The sequence below is a fragment of the Protobothrops mucrosquamatus genome, unplaced genomic scaffold (genome assembly GCF_001527695.2).
Source record: "Protobothrops mucrosquamatus isolate PMUCROS unplaced genomic scaffold, P.Mucros_1.0 scaffold10707, whole genome shotgun sequence".
Classification (NCBI taxonomy): Eukaryota; Metazoa; Chordata; class Lepidosauria; order Squamata; family Viperidae; genus Protobothrops; species Protobothrops mucrosquamatus.
In genome coordinates, this window is record NW_015396492.1 from 1 (window position 1) to 6,777 (window position 6,777).

A 6,777-nucleotide genomic window follows, 5' to 3' on the forward strand; every position below is an offset into this window, starting at 1 on the left:
GCAAAATCCAAAAGGGTTTGTTGGGATCAGACTGCTGGAAAAGAAGTACACAGAGCAGAAGCAGACAGGCGTAAGTGGCTCTGTTTCCACTGACTTTCACATTCAGAATCTCTCCCAGAGAATTAATGTGATAAAATTTTATTGACAAATATAGGCATGACCCTAATGAAGTGTGTATTGGCAAATGCTGTGCACTGATTTTCTTTTTTTTTGGACAAATGCATGTCTTAACTAATAGTAGCAGTCAAAACTGTCTTATAACAGAAAAAGGATGAAGTTGAATCAGTGGACTAGGACTTAACGCCAATGAGCAAAAAAAATTCATGAAATCAAAGCATGTTCAAACCATGAACTCTGTGGAGGGATTCATATATTAGATGCAATTTAATGGAAAGAAGATTGGTGACCAGCAGTTAACCAGCAGCAAGATGGATGGGCTGAAGTTACAGTGGTGACAAGTCCACTGTTGGAACATGTGAAGGTTGAAGATCTTTCTGTATCATCTTGGAGAATCAATACCAACTTGCCACCCATCTCACCAAACGTGACGCTCATCAATGTTCAGTTTAAAATATCTAAAACATGCAATCTGAATTTTAAAAACATATTTGTCAGGTTTTTTTATATGGATCATCAATGTACTTAACAAAATGGGTACAGGTAGTCCTCACTTAACAATCCTAATTAGGACTGGCAAGTCTATTGCTAAATGAAGCACTTATTTAAGCAAAACATCACGTGACTGTCATACTTAACAAGAGCAGTCCCAGTTACAGTTGTTAAAAGGAACACCGGTGGTCCTTAAGCAAATCATCATGTGATCATAACTTGAGACCTCCTGCTGGTTTCCTCATTGACTTTGCTTTTTGGAAGCTGGTTAGGAAGGTTGCAAATAGTAACCATGTGACTGCAGGATGCTACAACTATCATAAATATATGACAACTGTCAAGCACCAGAATCTTGATCACTTGACAATGGGAACACCATGGTGGTGGTATGTGCAAGATCAAACGTAAGTCACTTTTTTTCAGCACTGTCATAACTTCAAACAGTTGCTAAATGAATGGTTGTTAAATGAAGATTACCTGTAATATCTTTCCTCCAAGTCCCATGCATGGGCAATTGTTGCTAGAATAATGTAGTTAGTATTACAATTTCATTGTTATATCCAACTTAAAAATGTAATGATAATATTATCAAACCAGGTACCATTCTGGATTTCAAGATAGATATCTCAAGATAGCAAGACACCAGGGCTCAACTATGACAATTTTAGGCAGTGTACTAATATTGGGGGTTGGGTATGGGTGGGGTAAAAAACAAAGAAGAAAAAATTCTGTTTTCCCCTCTAACTGTAATATGGGAAAGACAGGAGTAGGCCAAGAAGCAAACCCTGAGAAGTCTACACTGTTACTTTGGACATTTACAATTTACGGTAATTTATCCTTACCTGTGATTCTGGTCTAGCAGCAGATACTGGTTTCTCTTTAGGTGCTTTTTCGGCTTTGTCAGTTGTTTTTTCCTTTGTTTTTCTAGTGGTTTTGGAAGAACCTGCCGACTTTTGACTTTCCAAATTGCTATGGATGTCTGGACTTAAGATAGATATATTCTCTTCATGTCTCTCAACAGGACGAGCTGCATATAATTTTATTCAAATGACAATATTAAGCATTCATCATTTGAAACTTTTGTGCTTGGATATCTTTTTTCAGATCCGTATACCAAAAGTATACAGAGGTATAATCAGTGATTTTTTTTTATTTTTTTTTTAAAAAGGTGCCGGAACTCACACACATCATACAACCCGCCTTGCCTACCCTACAAAGTTCCATCCAAAAAAGGTGCCGGAACTCCGTTCTGGGCATTCTATGAGAAAAAAAGCCCTGGGTATAATTAACATGAAGTGAATGTTCTTTTCATGCAGTGTGACTTCCTGTCCCCTTTCCATTCCCTTTCCACCCAATTTTCCAGAGCAGACAGGGGAGATGTATAGACTGGCAGAGGGAGAGGGAGCTGAAGCAGAAGCAACTTTCCGATAGACAGATAACTTTGGAATACAGTCATTCCCACATACCACTACAAAGCATTTTTATTCTCTTTTAAGCACAACCATTTTTTTGTGCAGTGTTTGGTTTATTCTACGCAACATATCTTTTTCTCTATGCTTTGTAGAAAATATTTATCTTCTTTTTTTAGCAATTGTTTTCTTGTTTGCATTTCCCCACAGTCGGAAATGGTTTCCTTATGCCTTGTTTTCTTTGCCTTTTGCTGGCATTGTAAAGGCAATATTTTAAACTAAAATGGTGTCTTCTCCTCAGCATTCATTTCCTAGCATAAATACATACGTTTTCTACTGGAATTAAACCAGGAGACAACTTCTAAAATTTATACTTTTCCTCCATTAATTTAAAAATGTCAAAAATGATCTAAATGCTGTGCTCTAGCTACTTAAACTAGAGAATAATAATTTACTGCAGATGGCACTGTTGCCTTATATTATGAAATAAGAAATGTTAAGATTTGAAGCAGACATTTTCTATTAATGCACAATGTTCTGGAAATTACCAGTAAAGTACATTTGGGTAGACATAACAGAATCTGTCAGTTTTAGTTTCAATCACATTCTAGTTTTCCTGACAGTTTTCCTGTTCTATATTATTTTAAATATTTTGCAACAAAATTAAACTGTATCCATGAAAAGACATATGCACATTGATTTCAATACATTTATTCCCAACTGTGCATACTTTCCCAAATTATCTGGCTTCATTATAATGTGTGTTTGTGTACATTTAACTTAATTTTCCTTAGTTTACCTGCTTATAACATGTACATGTTAAAGTTGCATGACTTGGTCGTCGTCTTCTAAACTTATTCGCTCTTTCTTCATATATTCACTTTGCGATTCATTCCGTCTTAGAAACCACTTCAATGTATTTCCTTTATATTGATCACTCACATCTGTATTCAATCCATATTCATTCAGCATTCATTCATTTCCCATCTTTTTCTTTTCATCACACACATTTAGATATCCCATTCTCATTGCACTAAATTTTTTTATTTTTATATTTTCGTATGATTTTGTTTAGGACTTGTGCTTTTACTTCTTTCCTTTTCTTCCATGTCCATTTTCCTTGCACTCTTAATACTATCATAAGCTTACCCATAATATTTACAAAATGTGGTCATTCTGAGAATGGATGCTTTAACTGCTAGACACTTTAAATGAGCTGACACTCCCTCATTTAAGAGGTAAAAGAGGTGGGGCAATATTTCTTTAGGAGTTCCATTTATTTATTTATTTATTTATTAAATTTATATACCGCCCTATCTCCCTTACGGGACTCAGGGCGGTGAACAGGCGATACTAAAAACCACAATAATAAATAAATAGTTTCTGTGCTAAAATCAAATTAAATAACTTTGGAGCGTTTGATTTTTATTATGACTGGATGATAGGATATCATTCATTGTTATTTAAAGTGGTTTATTCGTTTCACTGTTTTTATTCATTGTTAGCTGTGTTTTTAATTGCTCTTATGTAAACTACCAAGAGTCACAGTGGAAAGTGGTGATATATTGGAAATAAATGGATTAATACAGCATATTAAGAATTAATTTTAACCGCTATGACACTTTTCATCAATAAATACCTAACACAGTGACTTACCTTTGATTTCATTTTTTTCTAATTCTTTTAGTGCCTGAACAAATACAATTTGACTTTCAGTAAGTGGCCAACTATTATATAACACTGAAGCTTGTATAATATATTTGTGGGTCTGTAAAATTGAAAAACAATATATTACAATTTCATATATAAAGTTATTGGTTTAAGTCAATAACCTTGACTGCTATTTTAAACCATTGTAGCTTGAGATAATGGAAAGAAAGAAGAGCTAAAATAGGATGTTTGATGAATTTGACCATGGCAGTTATATAAAAACAACATATCTGATCTTTCAGCTTAATATGTCAGTGGCAACTTCTATCTTCATTTGAATTTCATTTAAATTTGCTATTCTTTAAGGTTAATACTATTTTTGGTAGTCCAACTGTATATCATCATAGTCCACTGTAAAACCTCTAAGCTATAATATAAGCTATGAAAAATCTAGGCTATAACATAAAAATAAACCAAAAAAAATCCATGGTAATTGAACTATAAAGCCTTAGTAAAAAGCCAAAATCCATAATATTAAATCTCATAAAATTGTTAATTTAATAACCATACTAGAATCACACAAATCAATAGCTTAATTATACAGAACATGGCATTTTGTTAAAGTTCAATCTTTATTGCTTGTCAAGTTAAACATTTTGATAACACCCATAATTTAATATACATTGATACATTTGAATAATTTCAGAAAATAAACCTTTTTTTGCAGATCATGTAGAAATGAAATCAAATGACATTACTAAAATAACCCAAAAGATTTAGCCATTCCTTGGGAAAAGAGAAAGAGCTTGGAGGGATCAAAACGGAGAAATAGTCGTAAAACTGTATGCAAAATTCACGTGTGGAAATCAGGCTTGTTTTCTTTGTTGCAAGATTTTGCCATGCTTGTGAGAAAATCTCATGACACCAAGTTTTACCAAATCCTGAATCATCTTGGTGAAACACATAGGACAAACTCGGGGTAGGATGCTTATTCCACTAGGAAAGAATTTAAGGTTCTAAATATTAATTCATATCCCTCACCTGTTGAAGCAAATTTTCATCAATGGTAGGAAGAGCAGGAATATCTTCTTCTGTTGAAGCTGAGCCTTCCTGTGATGCCTTGGACGAAGACTTAACGGTCTTCTGAGTTGTTACTGTACCTTTCTTCTTTGGGGCTACAACTTCAGCTTCTTTTTTGGGTGTGCTTTGCACTACACCACCTTTACTTGATGTTGCTGAGAAAGGAAGAATAACTTTAAAGGGATTCAAACGAGTATCATTTTTGGAATAATATTGTATCATATATATTGTAGAAACATCCTTTTTTTTACCGATCTATTGATTGATTCCTTTTATCATTTGCAACTACACCTGCCTCACATACTTTCCAAAAAAGACTTATTACAAGGTGGCAAAGCATTCATGAAGCATAGAAAAAAATATTTTTGAAAGTTAAAATTCATTCACTGTGAAAATATTTTAAAATCTTAACTTGGAATTAGGCAACACACACACCAAAACGTATGACGTGTAAAGATTCTATCAGTAGAAATAATTAGTTGTTTCTGATGGCATCTAGATTTTAGATACCAAGATAAAAACAAATAATACTAAAATATGTAGACTATAGCGATAACTCCATCTATATCCCAATTAAAAGATATAATAAAAAATCAAGGCATGTCTTCCTTAGTAGACAATATCTAATAGGCAACAAACAACAACAGGAACAATCAAGGAAGAAACAATACTCAAATCAAGGAACCATCAAGAAAAACCTCCAACCAATATTGGCGGGACAAGCTCCTATACCAGTGATGGCGAACCTTTTAGAGACCGAGTGCCCAAACTGCAATCCAAAACCCATTTATGCATCGTCGGGTGCTGGGTGGGTGTGGCCCATTGGCCTGGTGTGGCCAATTGGGTGGGTGTGGCCCATTGGGTGGGCATGGTTGCGGTGCTAACAGCAGACTGGGTGGGACTAAAAAGTTCAATCAATCCCAACTTTGCAAGATTTTTTTTTCCCCGCGAGAAATTGAAATTGACTGATTGATTGAACCTTTTTTTTTTTTTGCACACAGCGGCGGAGGCCTAAAGCGAAAAGGTTTTATAAAACCCAGATGAAGGCCTAGGACTGGGGCGATGGCGCGCGTGCCCACAGAGAGTGCTCTGAGTGCCGCCTCTGGCACCTGTGCCATAGGTTTGCCACCACTGTCCTATATACAAACAAGCAGCAAATTCCACTTCTTCAGATTACCTATTCTGGTAATGAAACATCTGCAGAAAAACAACCAAACTCAGAGAACACCAAGTACCCTTAATTAAGACGAATATTGCTGACAATAACTCCATATAGTAAATTCCAGAAGAAATAGATTTTTACCAGTTTCCAGAAGACCATGAAAATGATGTTCATTCTCACCTCAGCTGGAGGCTGTTTCCTAAGAGAGAAGCCCTCACAGAGAACAGATCCTTTGGCTGCACATCCTGGTAGTTGGAGATCCTTAGCAGATGCTCTTAGCCATCTTAATGAGGGAGAATTAACTTCTTAAATACTCAGGCTCTGAACCATATAAGGTTTTTAAGAAAGCAATTGAATTCTTCAGTGTATTCAGCAACATACTAGTAACCATGCAAACTCCTGCAGCAATGATATAATAATGTAGCACCACCACTGAATAGTGAGCACATGAACTGTTGCATTTTGGATCACCAGAAGTTTCTGACTGGTACTCAAAAGCATTCCTGAATACAGTTATATAACTGGGAGATGGTAAGGGCACAAGCAATTCTTCTCAATACATCATGTTTCAGCTAAGGCTGCAACTGGTGAACCAGCTGAAGATTAAAGCTCACATGGCCATGACTTCCATCTGCTTTTCTGATAGAAGTTCTGAGTCCATGACGTATTTATTTAATTAGATTGCAAGCCTTTTCTCTCTGGGAATGAACAATTCAATCAAGAGGTAAAGTTAGTCCTGGCTTTTAAATTAACAGCAGTCTTGTTTTGGTTGAATTTTGCTTTTGTTTCTCCCCACCCAGGCAATGAGTTAGAATTTCTATCACATCTCAAATTGGGCCCAGGGTGGGTGGAGTTACCCAGCATATT

At 35.5% G+C, this 6,777-nt stretch overlaps 1 long non-coding RNA gene across 1 annotated transcript; it reads right to left on the reverse strand.

Moving 5' to 3' along the window:
- Positions 1-1,521: 1,521 nt before the first annotated feature.
- Positions 1,522-6,116, reverse strand: LOC107301211. The gene is made up of 4 exons (XR_001549272.1): positions 6,091-6,116; positions 4,710-4,903; positions 3,675-3,786; positions 1,522-1,636 (listed from the first exon to the last, which is right to left on the reverse strand). It is a non-coding gene; the product is annotated as an uncharacterized LOC107301211 (long non-coding RNA).
- Positions 6,117-6,777: the final 661 nt, after the last annotated feature.